Source organism: Ranitomeya variabilis, chromosome 5, assembly GCF_051348905.1.
Source record: "Ranitomeya variabilis isolate aRanVar5 chromosome 5, aRanVar5.hap1, whole genome shotgun sequence".
Lineage (NCBI taxonomy): Eukaryota > Metazoa > Chordata > Amphibia > Anura > Dendrobatidae > Ranitomeya > Ranitomeya variabilis.
This window is the reverse complement of record NC_135236.1, coordinates 371,347,216-371,368,047: the sequence shown is the minus strand read 5'-3', so window position 1 is coordinate 371,368,047 and position 20,832 is coordinate 371,347,216. Positions and strand designations below refer to the sequence as shown.

Below are 20,832 nucleotides of genomic sequence, written 5' to 3'. Positions count from 1 at the left end.
TTAGTATAGTCCAAAATGTATTAATAATTTTGTTAAAAGGGCTGGTTTATTGCACTATATTGAGTAATAATGGGGATGTAGTTCTGTCTACAGTACAGCGGCCGCTATCAAGTACTGCACATCCGCCATCTATTGATTTGAACAGGAGGTAGATATGCAGCACTCGGCCACAGCCATTGTATAGCAGACGGAGCTGTGCTGTTCCTTAACTGGTCAGTTCCGGCCACTGCTGACACGAACAGTTGACTCCGGGACTGCCAGGTGTCGCACCCCTACCGATCAGACATTGATGATCTGTCCTAAGTATAAACCATCAATGTTAAAGTAGTGGACAACCTCTTTAATTTTTCAGTGATTTGCAGACAGATTTGATCAACTTTTCAGCGTCAGAATGATCAAAGCAAGGTCAGAATAATAAAGATGTATTGCAAAGTTTGTGAGTTTGACTTGTACTGTTGATTTATGAACAGAAAAACTGAAGTTACTAATTAACCTAAAGCAGTTGTTATATGTATTGTTACTATTGCGGAATCATTTACAAATAAGTAGAGTACACGAATACTAGTAAAACATTATTAGATATTACTAAGGTTATGCTGGTAATAAACCTTGGGATGGAGTGACTGGCCATGAGTAAACCAGTAGGAGAGTTACACACGTAGGGATATCTTATTCACCCCCACCAGGTTCTGTATATTTCACATTGATTCACTCATCTTTATTGGCTTTTGCTGCCACATTCTTGTTAGACTCATCTGTTTTTTTTTTACCCATGTCAGTTGTATATTGTACTCATGTTCGCTGCTTATTTGGCTTTTTTTCTTTTGCTTTATATGGTCTAAATATGATGTAGCCTTGATCGGGTTTATTGGAGCTGGCTTGGGTTGTCCCTTATTTTTCAGATAAGGAATAGTGGTAATATACATATTTGTGCGTATATTTAGTTCTTAACAGCCAACATGTCATGTTTTTGCATTTATTATTTTGATACTGAGATTATTAATAAAGTATTATTACTCTATATGGAGGCACAAATCTGTTTCTATGCAATTTTTTTTTTAGTTTTGCGCAGTTTACATGCTGACATAGCAGTCCAGTGTCTGCATTTGGTTGTGCTTGCTATCTGCCATTTTTGTGGATTCGTTTGGGCCACCAATGTCTTTTACATCAAAATTCTAGAGTAGAAAGCTTTGTAAAGTCGCAAAATTTTGGCACCACGCGAAGCTGCACTAAAATTTTGTGATTCACGGCATTCTCCCACCATTTTCTGTGGCAGGATGGGGGTGAGGCAGCCCTCGCTTGTCACATTTATGACAAGTGGCGGCATTCCCTACGCCACAAATGTAACTCAAGTCCCGCACTGAAGCAAGATTTATGGCGAGGCGCACGTGGAACCGCACACCACTTGTCAGACTTTCCTGATTTATTATTTACTAGCTGAAGAGCCCGGCGTTGCCTGGGCATAGTAAAAATCTGTGGTTAGTTATAGCACCTCACTTCTTTTATTTTCCCATCACGCCTCTCATTTTCCCCCTCACATCCCTCATTTTCCCCCTCACTCCTCTCATTCCCCCCTATCACTTGTCATTTTGACCTCACATCTGTCATTTTCCGATCACTCTACTATTTTCCCTCACTCCTCTCATTTTGCACTCACACCTTTTCATTTTCACCTCACACCTCTCATTTTCACCTCGCATCTCTCATTTTCACCTCGCATCTCTCATTTTCCCCTCAGTATATACATGTATGTCATCTCCCTTATATATAGTATACACCTGTATGTCATCTACCCTGTATATAGTATATACCTGTATGTCATCTCCCCTGTAAATAGTATATACCTGCTGTATGTCATCTCCTCCTGTATATTGTATATACCTGTATGTCATCTCTTCTGTATATACCTGTATGTCATCTCCTCCTATATATAGTATATACCTATATATCATCTTCTGTATATAGTATACCTGTATGTGATCTCCCCTGTGTATAGTATATACCTGCTGTATGTCATCTCCTCCTCTATATACCTATGTGTCATCTCCTTTTATATAGTATATACCTGTATGTCATCTTCTCCTGTATATAGTATATACCTTTATGTCATCTCCTCCTGTATATAGTATATACCTGTAAATCATCTCCTCCTGTATATAGTATATACCTGTATGTCATTTCCTCCTGTATATAGCACATACCTGTGTCATCTCCTCTTGTATATAGTATATAACTGTATGCCATCTCCTCCTGTATATAGTATATACTTGTATGTCATCTCCTCCTGTATATAGTATATACCTGTATGTCATCTCCTCCTGTATTAGACCTCGTTCACCCGTTATTTGGTCAGTATTTTTACCTCAGTATTTGTAAGCTAAATTGGCAGCCTGATAAATCCCCAGCCAACAGTAAGCCCACCCCCTGGCAGTATATATTAGCTCACACATACACATAATAGACTGGTCATGTGACTGACAGCTGCCGGATTCCTATATGGTACATTTGTTGCTCTTGTAGTTTGTATGCTTATTAATCAGATTTTTATTTTTGAAGGATAATACCAGACTTGTGTGTGTTTTAGGGCGAGTTTCGTGTGTCAAGTTGTGTGTGTTGAGTTGCGTGTGGCGACATGCATGTAGCGACTTTTGTGAGATGAGTTTTGTGTGGCGACATGCGTGTAGCAACTTTTTGTGTGTCGAGTTGCATGTGACAGGTTAGTGTAGCAAGTTGTGTGCAGCAAGTTTTGCGCGTGGCGAGTTTTATGTGTGGTGCCTTTTGAGTATGTGCAAGTTTTGTGTGAGGCAACTTTTGCATGTGTTGCAACTTTTGTGCATGTGGCAATTTTTCCGCGTGTGCAAGTTTTGGGTGTGGCGAGTTTTCCATGAGGTGAGTTTTGCACGTGTGGCGAGTTTTGCATGTGGAGAGTTTTGCGTGTGGCGAGTTTTGAGCGGCGACTTTTGTGTTTCGACTTTTATGTGGCGAGGTTGGTGTATGTGTGGGGAAATGTGCGCTGACGGTGGTATATGTGTTCGAGCACGTGGTAGTGTGTGTGTTCATATCCCCGTGGTGGTGTGGTGATTATCCCATGTTGGGGCCCCACCTTAGCAACTGTACAGTATATACTCTTTGGCGCCATCGCTGTCATTCTTTAAGTCCCCCTTGTTCACATCTGGCAGCTGTTAATTTGCCTCCAACACTTTTCCTTTCATTTTTTCCCCATTATGTAGATAGGGGCAAAATTGTTTGGTGAATTGGAAAGCGCGGGGTTAAAATTTCACCTCACAACATAGCCTATGACGCTCTCGGGGTCCAGACGTGTGACTGTGCAAAATTTTGTGGCTGTAGCTGCGACGGTTCAGATGCCAATCCCGGACATACACACATACACACATTCAGCTTTATATATTAGATTAGAGGAGAATGAACTTCAGAAGTTTTGCTTATGTTTTTCTGCAGTATAGCTGACATAAAATTCGTATGTCTCCTGTGACTATTGCCACAAATTTCACCTATTAGAGGATGAAATCCACAATGAGTTCCTCAAAAAAATGTGAAATACTGCAGATTTGAAATCCATAGTGCATTTCAATATCTGCACAGATATTGTTGACAAAATGTAGATGAGGTCTATTATTAAGTCTCATCTACTTACCTGGTATTGTATTATGCTATGGATTTTATCCAAGCAAATGTTTTTGGAAAATGTGCAATGCATATTTTTTTTTATAAACTTATCTGTAGAGAAAAAAATGCTTAAATAAGTATGTGAAAAATATGTAAACTCCAAAAATTCTTGCAAAAATGCAGTAGAATTCCTTGGATTTTGAGCAGGCCAAAATAAAGTCACCAAAAAGTGCGTGAAGGTTGTATTAGGGTAATTTCACACTGGGCTTTTTTGCGGCGTTTTTTTGCTGCCTTTTTATGCTAATTTTCAGCTGCTTTTTACAGTACCAGCAAAGCCTATGAGATTTAAGAAATCTCATGCACATACATTGTTTTTTTTGTCATCAGGATTTTGTGCTTTGCAGCGTTTTTTTGACATAGAGCATGCCACTTCTTTCAGAGTTTTTTCAGCGTTTTCACTCACTGACTTGAATGGAAGGTGAAAAAACGCTGCAAATACGCAGATTGAAAAGTCAAGGACAGCTGGATGTGATATCACAGTCAGCTCCGCTACATCTAGATGATGCGTCCATACAGCCTGCCATCCAAAATATGAAAAAAATGGACTACTAAGTCCATAAAATACTTAAAGAGGTATAGCTTTAATTAATTACATAATAAATACAAAAATGTCATCAAAACATAATCATAATGTACACACAATAAGTACAAGAGGCAAAAAACAGCAAGGGATCAGGCATGTGATGGTTCATGTGTCCCAGCGGAGACTGACAGGGGCATTAAATAAAGTGCCAGTGCTTTATAGTTTCAGGAAGGAGGAGTACAAGGATTTAGACATCAACGTATACGGACACCAAGTCCTATCAATACAGGTAATTACCGTGCCTCCAAATACTAACTCCTCACCCCAAAGTGCTTACCCATACTGCCGCTCAGACCGAAACACAGACCACAGCCACCACCGACGCGCGTTTCGCGTTAGCTTTTTCGAGGTGTGGTAGAGTGGACTCGAACTCCATTCACTTGAATGGGGGGGCCCGACAATAAAGTGTTTGACACGCTGTCATACGCATGACAGCTCGGCAAACACCGGGAGAATTTCACTACGGTGAACTCGCCTCTGCATCGTGCGACTTTCTCACAGTGCTAGCAGGGATCTTACTGAGGTCACCGCAGTTCACCCCGGCTAGGAACGGAGCCTCAGTGACGTCACCGCTAGTCACTGAAGCTGCACTCACTCACAGAACGAGGGCTTCAGTGGAATTAGTCAAGGTCGTAAGTATGGTTTAATTAAGATTATTAAAGAAGTCTGTGTCATTTTTTCAATTAAAGGACTTTATTCTTGGTGTCTGTTTTCTTACAATGTGACTATGGGGTTAGTAATGGGGGAGTCTTATTGACGCCTCTCCATTACTAACCTCGGGGAATGATTTTACTGGACAATACAAAGGTGACATCAAACCCCCCAACTATCACCCCACTTGCCATCGTTAAAGGGCAAGTGGAAAGAGCGAGGCTAAGCGCCAGAATTGGCGCATCTTAGAGATGCGCCTTTTATGGGGTGCCTGAGAGCTGATGTTTTTAGCCTGGGGGGGAATCCATGGCCCCTTCCCAGGCTATTAATACCAGCCCACAGCTGTCTGCACAGCCTTTGCTGGTTATTAATTATAGGGGGACCCTACATCTTTTTTAGGGTCCCCCATTTTAGTAGCCAGTAAGAGCTAATTATACAGCTGTGAGAAGATATTAATAGACTGGGAAGTTCCATGGGTATTACCCCCTTCCCAGGCTATAAACATCGGCTCCCAGCCGTCAGCTTTCCCTCTGCTGGTTACGAAAATTGTGCGGCAGCCCACGCCTTTTCTTTGCAAAAAATATACTTTTATTATTTAAATACGTGTACAGTAAGCTGCACACACTGTACTAATTGTATTTGTCACATTTGTATATCTACTTATTCTATTTGTATTTACTGTATGTAATCCATCTATTCTATGTTGTTGGCTCCTGCTGTGATTTTACAGTACACTGGCTTTTCATATATATATATGGCAAAATTTAAGAGACCACTGCAAAGTTTTCAGTTTGTCTGATTTTTCTCTTTATAGGTATATTTTTGAGTAAAATGGAAATTGGTCTTTTATTCTATAAACTACTGACAACATGTGTCCGAAGTTCCAAGCAATACATCTTGTATTTATTTTCTGAAAATGAGAAATGGTCAAACAAAAAAAATGTATTACTTGCATACCTCAAATAATGCAAATTCATAATAATTTAGAAACAATACTAATGTTTTAACTTGGGAAGAGTTCAGAAATTAACATTTTGTGGAATAACCATGATTTTTAATCACAGCTTTCATGCGTCTTGGCATGCTTTCAACCAGTCTTTCACACTGCTTTTGGGTGACCTTATGCCACTCCTGGTACAAAAATGTAAGCAGTTATTTGTTTGATAGCTTGTGACTATCCATCTTTCTCTTGATTACATTCCAGAGGTTTTCAATGGAGTTCAGGTCTGGAGATTGGGCTGGCCATGACAGGAATTTGATGTGGTACACCTTCATCCACACCTTGATTGACCTAGATGTGTGGCATGGCGCATTGTCCTGCTGGAAAAAACAGTCCTCAGAGTTAGGGAACATTGACTGAGCAGAAGGAATCAACAGTTTTTCCAGGATAACCTTGTATAACCAGCATAAGAATATTCTTGCAGGTGCTGTGCACCATATTTCTCTTTTGGACAATACATGTTAAGATACTATGAAGCCCAAGACACTTCAGAAGCCAAAGACATGGCTTATTAAACTCAGAAGTGTGCATACTGGGGAAATGTACTAATCTCAGCAGTGTACATACTAAGGGAGATCTATGAAGCTAAAATTTTGGCTCAATTTGCACAAAAAAAACTGTCATACATGATTTATGTCTTGTTTCGTAACGATTTACAGCTTTTGCACGTCTATAGACAGTTTTGAACTGTCCAGAAGAAAGGGGCATGGTGCAGACGATCTGAAATACACTAAAATAGTTCCAAAATGTTGCTGAAAATATTGGTATAAAGTAAAAATCAACCAAGATGTGGTAAGACAGGAAATGAGAAATGATCCACCAAGATAATCTGACATCTATCCGCATGGTCTAGTAACTGTTTAAATTTAAGATAGTTTCACGATTTACAGTGAGTGACATTTACAGTGGGTATTGAACATGTCACCAATTTTTTAAGTAAATATATTTCTAAAGGTGCTATTGACATGAAATTACCACCAGATGTCGGTAACAACCCATCCCATCCACATAGGCAAAGAAATCAAACCATAGATATCCATAAATTAAGTTATGTGTAATGATGAGAAATAACGGGGGAAAAGTATTGAACACAAAGAAAGAGGTACAAAAAGCCATGGAAAGTCCTGACACCAGCTGAAATCTATCAGTAATTAGAAAGCAACCCTGACAGTTTGAAATAATATCAGCTGATTCAAATGATTGCCTATATAAAGGTGTCTCATTACCAACGTGCCACACAAGCATCTCAAAATGGGTAAAACCAGTGAGCGGTCTCAAGACCGTTGCAACCTTTTTGTTGCAAAACATACTGATCACATCGATTACAGAAGAATTTCTAAACTACTGAAGGTTCCAGTGAGCGCTGTTGGGGCCATTATCAAGAATTGGAAAGATGATTTAATCATAAACTGGCCACGACCAGATGCTCCCCACAAAATTTCAGACAGATGAGTAAAAAGAATTAACAGAACAGTTGTCCAAGAGCTAAGGACAACCTGTGGAGAGCCACAAAAAGACCAGGAACCAACAGGTACAATTGTATCAAAGAAAACTATAAGTAATGCATGCACTCAATTTACATGGCCTGTATGCACGCTAACAAACTTCATATAGCTGAAGGAATAATGAATGAACAAATGTACTGAGATATTCTTTATAAAAAATTGCAGCCATCTACCAGGATGATGAAGATGAAACAAAGGTGGACATTTCAGTAAGACAATTATCCCAAACACACAACCAAGGAAACTCAATTGGTTTCAGGAAAAGAAAATAAAGCACCTAGAATGGTCCAGCCAATCACTTAACCTGAATCCAATAGAAATTTTATGGAAGGAACTAAAGCTTCGAGTTCATAAAAGGACCCCAAGGAACCTTCTGGATTTGAAGCATTTAAGGGAATGGGCCAAAATCACACCAGAGCAATGCATGCGACTAGTTTATCCATATAGGAAGCATCTTGCAGCTGTTATCACCAACAGAGACTTTTAGTACAACAATTAAATACATTTCAGTAACTGTGTTCAATAATTTTCTCCTGTGCCATTTCTCATTATTACTTATAACTAAAATATACGGACATCTATGGCTTGATTTCTTTGCCTGTGTGGATTGAATGGGATGCAGTCGACATCTGGTGAGTATTTCAAGTCAACAGCACCTTTAGAAATGTATTTACGTAGAAAATGGGGGAAGTGTTCAATACTTATTTGACCCACTGTATGCATTACTACAATGTGCTGTAGTGCAAAAGTGAGCCTGCATGTTTAGAAGAATGTGTATAATATGTGCCTATGTTTAGAAGTATGTGTATAAGGGTATATCTATGTGTGTAGAAGCACGTAATTTCAAGCATGCGTGTGTAAAAGCATGTGTGAAAAATCATTCTTAGGCTACTTTCACACTAGCGACGGTACGGGCCCGTTGCAGTGCGTCGGGCCGACGTACCGACGCATGCTGTGAAATAAAAGCACAACGTGGGCAGCGGATGCAGTTTTTCAACGCATCCGCTGCCCCATTGTAATGTCCGGGGAGGAGGGGCGGAGTTCCGGCCACGCATGCGCGGCCGGAAATGGCGGACGCGACTCACAAAAAAACGTTACATGTAACTCGACGGATGCGACGTGTGGCAATACGTCGCAATGCGTCGCTAATGTACGTCTATGGGGAAAAAACGCATCCTGCAGACAACTTTGCAGGATGCGTTTTTTCTCCTAAACGACGCATTGCGACATAGGCAAAACGACGCTAGTGTGAAAGTAGCCTTAATGTCATGATCCAGGTTGTGGGTTTGCTTCTTGCTTTTCTTTCCCCAGCCTTGTTATGGTGGGGCTAACCTTTCCTGCCTCTCTGTTGTGAACTCTGTTTTCGGGCTCCCTCTTGTGGTCACTGGTGGCATGGTGTGACTTTTGCTTTGGGCTCCCCCTGGTGGCTTTGTTTGTTATCCTGCTGGTCTCTGGCTATCAGCTGGTTCGTTATCCTTTGGGAGGTTCCTATATAGCTCTGTTTTACTTTCACTTGTTGCCGGCTGTCGATGTAATCAGTGCTACTCAGATTCCTTCTGACTACCTTGCTCCCAGTCCATCCAGGATAAGCTAAGTTTTGTTTGCTCATTTTTTGATCAGCAGTGTTTATCATGTTTTCTGTTCCAGCTTGCTAAAATGTAATTCCCTCGCTTGCTGGTTGCTCTAGTGGGCTGAGTTTCTCCCCACACACCGTTAGTTGGTGTGTGGGTTCTTGAAATCTCAGGATGGATATTTTGTAAGGGTTTTTTATTGATCGCATAGACCCCTGCTCTATTTTCTGCTTTCTAGTACTAGTGGGCCTCTTTTGCTGAATCTGATTTCATCCCTATGTATGTGCCTTCTTCTTACTTCACCGTTAATATTTGTTGGGGGCTTCTATATCTTTGGGGATTATTTCTCTGGAGGCAAGCGAGGTCTTTCTTTCTCTTTAGGGGTAGCTAGTTCCTCAGGCTGGCTCGAGATGTCTAAGAATTTTTTAGGCACGTTCACCTGCTACCTCTAGTTGTTTTGGATAGGTTCAGATTTGCGATCAGTCCAGTTACCATCTCCCTAGAGCTCGTCCTTAGTTTAATCACTTGCTGATCTATTTGTGATCCTCCACCACTAGGGATCATAACAGTACAGCCGGCCTGTAAAGTGTTAATTGCATGGCAGAAGCAGGAGAAAAGAAGCCTTGAGAATTTTTTTTTTTTGTTGTTGTTGTTGCCGTGTGTCTAGCTGCTGTGGCTAGCTTCTCTCCTCCTCTTAATCTTGGTGTGGCTCTGAGTTCAGCTGCTGACATGGATGTCCAGAGCTTGGCTTCCAGCTGGATCATCTTGCTGCTAGGGTTCAAAGTATTCAGGATTTTGTTGTTCACAGTCCTATGTCAGAGCCTAGAATACCTATTCCGGAGTTGTTTTCTGGAGATAGATCTAGGTTCCTGAATTTTAGGAACAATTGTAAGTTGTTTCTTTCTTTGAAACCTCGTTCCTCTGGTGATGCCGTTCAGCAAGTTAAGATTATCATTTCCTTTTTGCGTGGTGACCCCCAAGATTGGGCCTTCGCATTGGCGCCAGGGGATCCTGCATTGCTTAGTGTAGATGCGTTTTTTCTAGCCCTTGGATTGCTCTATGAGGAACCTAATCTTGAGAACCAGGCTGAAAAAACGTTATTGGCCCTCTCGCAGGGGCAAGATGAAGCAGAGGTGTACTGCCAGAAATTTCGGAAATGGTCGGTGCTTACTCAGTGGAATGAGTGTGCCCTGGCTGCAAATTTCAGAGAAGGTCTTTCTGAAGCCATTAAGAATGTCATGGTGGGGTTCCCTACGCCTGCAGGTCTGAATGAGTCAATGACTCTGGCCATTCAGATTGATCGGCGTTTGCGGGAGCGCAAACCTATGCACCATTTGGCGGTGTCTTCTGAACAGACACCTGAATCTATGCAATGTGACAGAATTCTGACCAGAAGTGAACGGCAAAATTATAGACGGCAAAATGGGTTGTGCTTTTACTGTGGTGACTCAGCTCATGTTATCTCGGCATGCTCTAAGCGCAAAAAAAAGGTTGATAAATCTGTCACCATTGGTACTTTACAGCCTAAGTTCATTTTGTCTGTTACCCTGATTTGTTCCCTGTCATCTTACCCGGTTAATGCTTTTGTAGATTCAGGTGCCGCCCTGAGTCTGATGGATTGGTCATTTGCCAGGCGCTATGGTTTTGATTTGGAGCCTTTAAAATTCCCTATTCCACTAAGGGGAATTGATTCTACACCATTGGCTACGAATAGACCTCAGTTCTGGACACAAGTAACCATGTGCATGACTCCTGTTCATCGGGAGGTGATTCGCTTTCTTGTACTGCATAATTTGCATGATGTCGTCGTGTTGGGTCTACCATGGTTGCAGACTCATAATCCAGTCCTGGATTGGAAAGCTATGTCGGTGTCAAGTTGGGGTTGTCAGGGAATTCATGGTGACGCTCCTGTGGTGTCAATTGCTTCGTCCACTCCTTCTGAAGTCCCTACGTTTTTGTCAGACTACCAGGATGTATTTGAGGAGCCCAAACTCAATTCTCTACCTCCTCATAGGGACTGTGATTGTGCTATAAATTTGATTCCTGGTGGTAAGTTTCCTAAGGGACGACTTTTCAATTTATCTGTGCCGGAGCATGCTGCCATGCGGAGTTATATAAAGGAGTCTTTAGAGAAGGGACATATTCGCCCGTCCTCATCCCCTCTTGGTGCAGGATTCTTTTTTGTGGCTAAAAAGGATGGTTCCCTGAGACCCTGTATTGATTATCGCCTTTTGAATAAAATCACGGTCAAATTTCATAATCTTTTGCCATTGTTAACTGATTTGTTTGCTCGCATTAGGGGGTCTAGTTGGTTCACCAAGATAGATCTTCGTGGTGCGTATAACCTTGTGCGTATAAAACAGGGTGATGAATGGAAAACTGCATTTAATACGCCTGAAGGCCATTTTGAGTACTTGGTGATGCCTTTTGGACTTTCTAATGCTCCTTCAGTCTTTCAGTCCTTTATGCATGACATCTTCCGTGAATATCTGGATAAGTTTATGATTGTGTATCTGGATGATATTCTGGTTTTTTTGGATGATTGGGAGTCTCATGTTAAGCAGGTCAGGATGGTCTTTCAGGTCCTAGGTGAGAATGCTTTATTTGTGAAGGGCTCAAAATGTCTTTTTGGAGTCCAGACGATTTCTTTTTTGGGTTTCATTTTTTCTCCTTCTACTATTGAGATGGACCCAGTCAAGGTTCAGGCTATTCATGACTGGACGCAGCCTACATCTGTTAAGAGTCTTCAGAAGTTCTTGGGTTTTGCTAATTTTTACCGTCGCTTCATAGCTAATTTTTCTGGCGTTGTTAAGCCTTTGACGGATTTGACCAAGAAGGGTTCTGATGTGACTAATTGGTCTTCTGCGGCTGTGGAGGCCTTTCGGGAGCTGAAGCGTCGGTTTTCTTCGGCTCCGGTCTTATGTCAGCCAGATGTCTCACTTCCCTTCCAGGTGGAGGTTGATGCTTCCGAGATTGGAGCGGGGGCTGTTTTGTCGCAGAGAAGCCCCGATGGCTCTGTGATGAAGCCATGTGCTTTCTTTTCAAGAAAGTTTTCGCCTGCCGAGCGGAATTATGATGTCGGTAATCGGGAGCTGTTGGCTATGAAGTGGGCATTTGAGGAGTGGCGACATTGGCTCGAGGGAGCTAAACATCGTGTGGTGGTCTTGACTGACCACAAGAATTTGATTTATCTCGAGTCGGCCAAGCAGCTGAATCCCAGACAGGCTCGTTGGTCGTTGTTTTTCTCTCGTTTTGATTTCATGGTCTCGTACCTGCCGGGTTCGAAGAATGTGAAAGCTGATGCTCTTTCTAGGAGTTTTGTGCCTGACTCTCCTGGAGATTCAGAGCCGGCTGGTATCCTTAGAGAAGGGGTGATTTTGTCTGCCATCTCCCCAGATTTGCGACGTGTGCTGCAAGAGTTTCAGGCGGATAGACCTGACCGCTGTCCACCAGAGAGACTGTTTGTCCCGGATAGATGGACCAACAGAGTCGTCTCCGAGGTTCATTCTTCGGTGTTGGCGGGCCATCCTGGAATATTTGGTACCAGAGACTTGGTGACCAGGTCTTTTTGGTAGTCTTCCTTGTCGCGGGATGTGCGTTCCTTTGTGCAGTCTTGTGGAATTTGTGCTCGGGCGAAGCCTTGCTGTTCTCGTGCCAGTGGTTTGCTGTTGCCTTTGCCTGTCCCGGAGAGGCCTTGGACGCACATTTCCATGGATTTTATTTCAGATCTCCCTGTCTCTCAGAGAATGTCTGTCCTCTGGGTGGTGTGTGATCATTTTTCTAAGATGGTCCATTTGGTGCCCTTGCCTAAGTTGCCTTCCTCCTCCGAGTTGGTTCCACTGTTTTTTCAAAATGTGGTTCGTTTGCACGGGATTCCTGAGAACATTGTTTCTGACAGAGGATCCCAGTTTGTGTCTAGATTTTGGCGGACCTTTTGTGCTAAGTTGGGCATTGAATTGTCTTTTTCGTCGGCCTTCCATCCTCAGACGAATGGCCAAACTGAGCGAACTAATCAGACCTTGGAGACTTATTTAAGATGTTTTGTTTCTGCTGACCAGGACGACTGGGTTACTTTTTTTACCGTTGGCCGAGTTTGCCCTTAATAATCGGGCTAGTTCTGCTACTTTGGTTTCTCCTTTTTTTTGTAATTCGGGGTTTCATCCTCGTTTTTCCTCGGGTCAGGTGGAGCCTTCTGACTGTCCTGGAGTGGATGTTGTGGTGGATAGGTTGCATCAGATTTGGAATCATGTGGTGGACAATTTGAAGTTGTCACAAGAGAAGGCTCAACTCTTTGCCAACCGCCGTCGCTGTGTGGGTCCCCGACTTCGCATTGGGGACTTGGTGTGGTTGTCTTCTCGCTTCGTTCCTATGAAGGTCTCCTCTCCTAAGTTCAAGCCTCGGTTTATCGGTCCTTATAAGATTCTGGAAGTCCTTGGCCCTGTGTCATTCCGTCTGGACCTCCCGGCATCATTTGCTATTCATAATGTGTTCCATCGCTCGTTGTTGCGGAGGTACGTGGTACCTGTGGTTCCTCCGGTTGAGCCTCCTGCCCCGGTGCTGGTTGAGGGAGAATTGGAACACGTGGTGGAGAAGATCTTGGATTCTCGTGTTTCTAGACGGAGGCTCCAGTATTTGGTCAAGTGGAAGGGCTATGGTCAGGAGGATAATTCTTGGGTTGTCGCCTCTGATGTTCATGCGGCCGATTTGGTTCGTGCCTTCCATGTGGCTCATCCTGATCGCCCTGGGGGTTTTCATGAGGGTTCGGTGACCCCTCCTTAAGGGGGGGTACTGTTGTGAACTCTGTTTTCGGGCTCCCTCTTGTGGTCACTGGTGGTATGGTGTGACTTTTGCTTTGGGCTCCCCCTGGTGGCTTTGTTTGTTATCCTGCTGGTCTCTGGCTATCAGCTGGTTCGTTATCCTTTGGGAGGTTCCTATATAGCTCTGTTTTACTTTCACTTGTTGCCGGCTGTCGATGTAATCAGTGCTACTCAGATTCCTTCTGACTACCTTGCTCCCAGTCCATCCAGGATAAGCTAAGTTTTGTTTGCTCATTTTTTGATCAGCAGTGTTTATCATGTTTTCTGTTCCAGCTTGCTAAAATGTAATTCCCTCACTTGCTGGTTGCTCTAGTGGGCTGAGTTTCTCCCCACACACCGTTAGTTGGTGTGTGGGTTCTTGAAATCTCAGGATGGATATTTTGTAAGGGTTTTTTATTGATCGCATAGACCCCTGCTCTATTTTCTGCTTTCTAGTACTAGTGGGCCTCTTTTGCTGAATCTGATTTCATCCCTATGTATGTGCCTTCTTCTTACTTCACCGTTAATATTTGTTGGGGGCTTCTATATCTTTGGGGATTATTTCTCTGGAGGCAAGCGAGGTCTTTCTTTCTCTTTAGGGGTAGCTAGTTCCTCAGGCTGGCTCGAGACGTCTAAGAATTTTTTAGGCACGTTCACCGGCTACCTCTAGTTGTTTTGGATAGGTTCAGATTTGCGATCAGTCCAGTTACCATCTCCCTAGAGCTCGTCCTTAGTTTAATCACTTGCTGATCTATTTGTGATCCTCCGCCACTAGGGATCATAACACTCTCTTTGTTTTGTGGGTGGCTATTTAGTGGTGCCATTTCTGGTAGCATTTGTCAGTGATAGCTCCAGTATCTGGCTTGAGCAGCTGACCCGTATACCCTAGTGATCCTTCTGCCTCTGACTACCCAGATTTGTGTCTGACCAGTGTTTCCTACAGTGTATGACTCGGCTTGAATACTGAACCCCGCTTCCAGCTTTCCGTCTCTGTTACTAGTTTCCCTTCTGGCTTTGACTCTTTGGCTTGTACGCCGACTACATCTTCTATCTCACGCTTTGAATCCCGCGCTCCTGTCTGGTTCCGTTGTCTGGCTTCTCTCTGACCACATGCATTGCTGTGACCTCTGGTACTTCATCTTCCTGTTTGTTGCTGACCGGCCTGTCTGCCATCTCTGCCGCCTCCTAGTGGCGCTCCGAGCCTTGCACTGTGGTGCTACAAGGTGATTGCTACCTTTTTCTCCTTACCTGCGCCCCCCTGGTGGAGGTTGCGTGCAACTGCCTTGCAGCTGCATTACACTTGAGTGTTGAAGTGTGGGTGGGTGAAAGTGTGCCTGTGTGTAGAAGCTTGCATAATAAAAGCATGCCTGCATGTGTAGAAAAAAAATGCACATGAAATGATAGAGGCTGGGGTCCTATACAGCATTTGGAGCAGATGCTGAGCACATTTGAAGTGCGGATTTAAAGAATTTGAAACTAATTGAAAATGTTTTGTTTATTGTTAAATGGATGGTTTAGCAGGTACGGAAATCATGAATAAGCAATCATTTGCTGACTTCCTGTTTGGAAGGAAGGAGGCGTTCTGCTCTTGCTCGATTAACAGTTTGGTCCCACAGCATTGTCGGACTGCTCGTCTGAACACTGCACTGCTGTCACTACTATTTGAGGCAGCATGGAAGCGCAGTGGGAATGAAGTTGGATGTGATAAGGAACCAACACTGCACACAAGTGGTCCCACCCAGTGTTCAGCACACCAATTACCAGATCTATTGGAAAGAGCCTGTAGACATGATGCATGTTCAACAGACACTGTTAGACAGTAGAAGAGTCTGGTGGTCCTCTTGTCAACAGGCTGTACACAATACTATCCACACCAAGGTAACTAGATGAAACTGATACCAGTACACTATTTAGCTAAAATAAAAATGAGACATAAATCTGTGTGTGGACTAATAATGTATATAGCTACAAAGTATATAACATAAAAAATACACATATGAACGCAGCAATAGGCAGTACAAAGACTTGTGGCTGGCACTGCAAAGGTTATCCATCAGCCATTGACATGTGGATATGACTTTCCAAGGAAGTCATACTTTTCAAAACAAAATGGTCCAGAGATTAGAAAAGGACAAAATGATTGTACAGGTCCAATAACCATACGTTGTGTTGTTAGCATAACCAAAAGTGAATGTAAATCCACTGGCTTAGTAGGACAAAGGGTACAAAGTTGTATGGACCACAAAGTTCACTCACATGAACAAGCAATGGCAACGCTCATCTCTGAGGCAGCAGGAACAAGGAGAAAACTTGAAAGCATATGATGGCACAGCCTTCTCTTTTTTATGTAAGTGAACATTTCTTCAGTCTTTTAGCAGTCCATACAACAGTGGACCCTCAGTTGCAATCCCCAGTGGATTTACATTGGACTCCTGGTCATGCCAACAACACAGGATATTGTTACTGCACCTTGGTCATGTCATTGTACAGTACAATCAGTTTGTATATGACTTTCACATCATCTAACAGCCCAAAAATAGAAATTAGAATACGATGGATGCTGCAGGGCGAAAATTGCAAAGAAGCAAATTTAGTGCCAAATACATAGTACCCAGCTTGAGCCACTTGACCTTGGGGGAGTGGATTTTGCTTGATTGTTTTTTAGGAGTCATGTCAATTTTGTGGAGCTTTTGTACATTCCAGCTTTGGAAACCCCAAAGAAGTGATCCCAATAAGGAAATATGCTACTAGTCTTGTGGTGCAACAAATATTAATGATTTTATTGGGGGGGTCTTAATGGTATTTCAATTTAAAATTAGGGGTGATGTCAGAGCGGGTACTGTACATTATCACTATTTACCACATAGACATGACTATGCTATAAATCAAGATGCTATACTGCGCTCCAGTATAGAATAATGTTTGGATTCTTCACTTGTGCCATATGCAGCATAAGGCTCCAAAATGTTATAATTTCTGCTGGATGTATGGAGGTTCACCTGCAGATGGTCTAGCAAATGATTAAAGGTAAGGTACCGCGTTTGTAGATCATTAATAAATCACTGTAATGTAGCATAACATGCTGCTATAACCAAGTTTTAAATGCATGTGAAACAGATTTCGTGTGTTATATGTGTTTAAAGAAGGAACTGGGGGCTGACATCTTGGTTTCACAGCAGTTCACGACACTAACAGTGTCATTTTACAGCACCCCATGGACATAGGAGATAATAGACCGGCGCTAACCCTATCTTAAACATTGGAGAGGCGTTAGCAGTGAGCTGGGCACGCCTCTGTGGGCTGCACAACTCACTGCTGTAGGTGTGACTAGCAGCCATTTTACTATAGCCCAGTGCTCTCTGCCCTGCTCCACTTACTCTCTATCACAGGAGCTCCATTCACTCCATTAAGCTGCATTCCCAGCCTGCAGAGAGGAGGTGACACCTGACACCTGTCTCTGCCATACAATGTATCTCTCCCCTCCCTCCACAATGCCTGGCCCTTCACTGCAGACCTGGAGCTCCTTCTTATCTTAGGGTACCGTCACACAGTACCATTTACATCGCTACGACGGCACGATCCGTCACGTCGCAGCGATCGTATGATTATCGCTCCAGCGTCGTAGATTGCGGTCACACTGTGCAATCACGGCGCTGGAGCGATGCCGAAGTCCCCGGGTAACCAGGGTAAACATCGGGTAACTAAGCGCAGGGCCGCGCTTAGTAACCCGATGTTTACCGTGGTTACCAGCGTAAAAGTAAAAAAAAACAAACCGTACATACTCACTATCTGATGCCCGTCAGGTCCCTTGCCGTCTGCTTTCCTCTCTGACTGTCTGCCGGCCGGAAAGTGAGAGCAGATCACAGCGGTGACGTCGCCGCTGTGATCTGCTCTCATTGTACGGCCGGATTCAGTCAGAGCAGGAAGCAGACGGCAAGGGACCTGACGGGCATCAGATGGTGAGTATGTACTGTTTGTTTTTTTTTACTTTTACGCTGGTAACCACGGTAAACATCGGGTTACTAAGCGCGGCCCTGCGCTTAGTTACCCGATGTTTACCCTGGTTACCAGCGAACACATCGCTGGATCGCTGTCACACACAACGATCCAGCGATGTCAGCGGGTGATCAAGCGACGAAAGAAAGTTTGAAACGATGTGCTACGACGTACGATTCTCAGCAGGGTGCCTGATCGCAGTAGCGTGTCAGACACTGCGAGATCGTAACGATATCGCTACAACGTCACGAATCGTGCCGTCGTAGCGATAAAAATGCCACTGTGTGACAGTACCCTTACTGAGGGATGAGTCACAGACAGCTCTGCAGACAATGCTGCTCCATACACACCACATAAACTAACTGTACTTCTGATGCAGTAACTGCTGGTGATAGCAGATCACAGGGCAGTCACACACAAAATGGCTCTGCCCTGTGATGCTGCTCTTCATTCTGCCCCAGGGATATTAGACCACCCAAAAGGGGAGGGAAATGCTGATGTCAGCAGTTACTGCCCAGATTTTCCAGCTAACAGTAAAGCTGGTAAGTCTTACTATAGCTGCTTGAGGTCTAAAACGGAAAATGCTCCCCCTAGTGGTCAATATATATATTTGTAAGAAAATATATAATATTTTTCATATAGAAATGTTTGCAAACAGTGCAAACATTGCATTAGTACATTTTATTTACTATTTTAAGCTTAATTTCACAAAAAAACAAACTACAAGAAAACTGGTGGCACCTTCCCTTTAAGTGGGGTTTGGGGTGAAAAAAAAAACACCGCTCTGTATGTATATTAGTCTAGGGCTAGTACACTTACAGCAAAACCATATTTGCTAATGAGTTAAATAATGTGACAGTTTCATAGCTCAGATCATTTCAGATATTGAAATTGTAATTATGTGCAATTTTTTTTTTTTCACATAAAAATAGTGGTTTTTTTAATGGTGAAACATGTTTTGTGTGACTGCTGTATGCCCGAAAATCACATTGCAATCCTTGTTCTGACTGTCTGCTCTCCTGACCTGAGAGTGACAGCCGCATAGAAATACATTACGCTGTCGTGCTCCGGTCAGGAGAGCAGACAAACAGTCCGAGGATTGTGATGCGATCGGGCGAGTGACACAGCAGTCTGACTGCATCCGATCAGTGACGCTGACCAGGAAGGGTGGGCAGGTTTTATAGGTGTGAATATTCATTTGGCATTTACATACACTTAACTTGTTGGAGCACATGTACCGTATTTTTCGGACTATAAGACGCACCAGACCATAAGACCCACCTAGGTTTTACAGGAGGAAATTAGGGAAAAAAAAAAAACTTTAGCAAAAAATGTGGTCAATTCTATGTGATCAATTCTGTACTTAATATCCCCTATCCTGGTAAATATGGTCCCCTCATCCCATCCTGGTATGCATGGCTATCTCATCCCTTTCCTGGTAAGAATGGCCCCCTTATCCCTATCCTGATATGCATGGCCTCCATCCCCATACCTTAACCTGGTATGATTGGCCCCCATCCCAGTCCTGGTGTGCATGGCTCTATCCTTATCCTGGTATGATTAGCCCCAATCCAGGCCTGGTGTGCATGGTCCCATCCTTATCCTACTATGATTGGCCCATAACGGGTCCTGGTATGCATGGGCCCCATCAGAAAAGATTAAAAAAACAAACCACTACACTTACCTTCCTTCGCTCCCTCACAGCGTCCTGCTCTGTTGCCAGTATCTGCTTAATTCTTGTAAGCAGCGCATGGCAGGAACGTCAGGCGCTGCTCACAAGCAGAGCGAGCACAGCTGCCAGAATACTCACCGGAACTGTTCATTGCAGAAAGCAGTGAGTAATCATTGCTCTTCAGTAGCGCAGTGTCAGCCGCAGCCTTCCTGCTGCTACCGGCGGTCATGTGTGCCGATACTTAAGGGAAACTGCTCTCTGCGATGAACAGTCCCGGTGAGTACTCCGGCAGCTGTGGTTTGCTTGTGAGCAGCGCATGATGTCCCTGCCATGCGCTGCTTACAAGCATTAAAAAAAACAAAGTCCTGCATACCAGGACTGGGATGGGGCCAATCATACCAGAATAAGGGAGGGAGCAATCATACCGGGAACGGGATGGGACCAATCATAGTAGGATAAGGATGAGACCATGGGATGGGGCCAATCATACAAGAAATAAATTAATATTCATTACCCTCCATGCTCATGGGTGTGGAATGCAGTGAATATTAATATCTCTTTAGCAGCAGGCACAAGAGTTAGCCACAGCAGCCGGCTCCTGCCTCTGTGACACGCTGCTCCGCCAAAACTGCTCCTCCAACTCCCCACCACAGCCAGAGCCGGTACATCCGGATTATAAGACGCACTTCCCCAATTTTCCTCCACATTTTGGGAGGAAAAAAGTGTGTCTTATAGTCTGAAAAATATGGCAAATCTGAAATGAATATTCTCCCCTTCCCCCACACATAATCCCACCCACCCCTCCTGACCTGGGTCACTTATTGGAGGCAGACAGACTGCCGAGTTACTTGCCCCAGGATAGTATTGCAAACTTCGGACTGGTCGTCTGCTCTCCTGACCTGACCATGAAAGCATGCATTTCTATGCAGCTGTGAATCGGGTCAGGAGAACAGGCGGCCAATCCGAGGATTGTGATGTGATCTTCGGGCAGATAGCAGTCTGACTCAAATCATTGACGCCAGAGCAGCAGGGTGGACAGAATTATAGGAGGGAGAAGGGGTGAATATTAATTTGTCATTTACATATGCATGACTTACCAACACAAGACAATACATTTGTTTGGGGCTTAAAGGAACACAATGGGGCCACGTACAGAAATAAAAGTTACATGTCCTTAAAGGGAAGGTGCCACAAGTATTCTTATAGTTTGCGTTTTTTTGTGAAACGTAGCTTAAAATAGTAATTAAAATGTAATAATGCAATGTTTGCAAGCATTTCTATATGAAAAATATTGTATATTTTCTTACAAATATATATAATTACAACTAGGGGGAGCATTTTCTGTTTTAGACCTCAAGCAGCTATAGTAAG

At 43.4% G+C, this 20,832-nt stretch overlaps 1 protein-coding gene across 1 annotated transcript in view; it reads right to left on the bottom strand.

Annotated features, from left to right (window-relative positions):
• Positions 1–6,121: 6,121 nt before the first annotated feature.
• The window catches only part of POT1 (protection of telomeres 1), a 134,152-nt gene continuing 119,441 nt past the window's right edge, over positions 6,122–20,832 (bottom strand). Inside the window, exon 16 of the mRNA XM_077264929.1 lies at positions 6,122–6,241. The gene's annotated coding sequence lies outside the window, so the exon portion shown is untranslated. The remainder of the gene's footprint in view (positions 6,242–20,832) is intronic.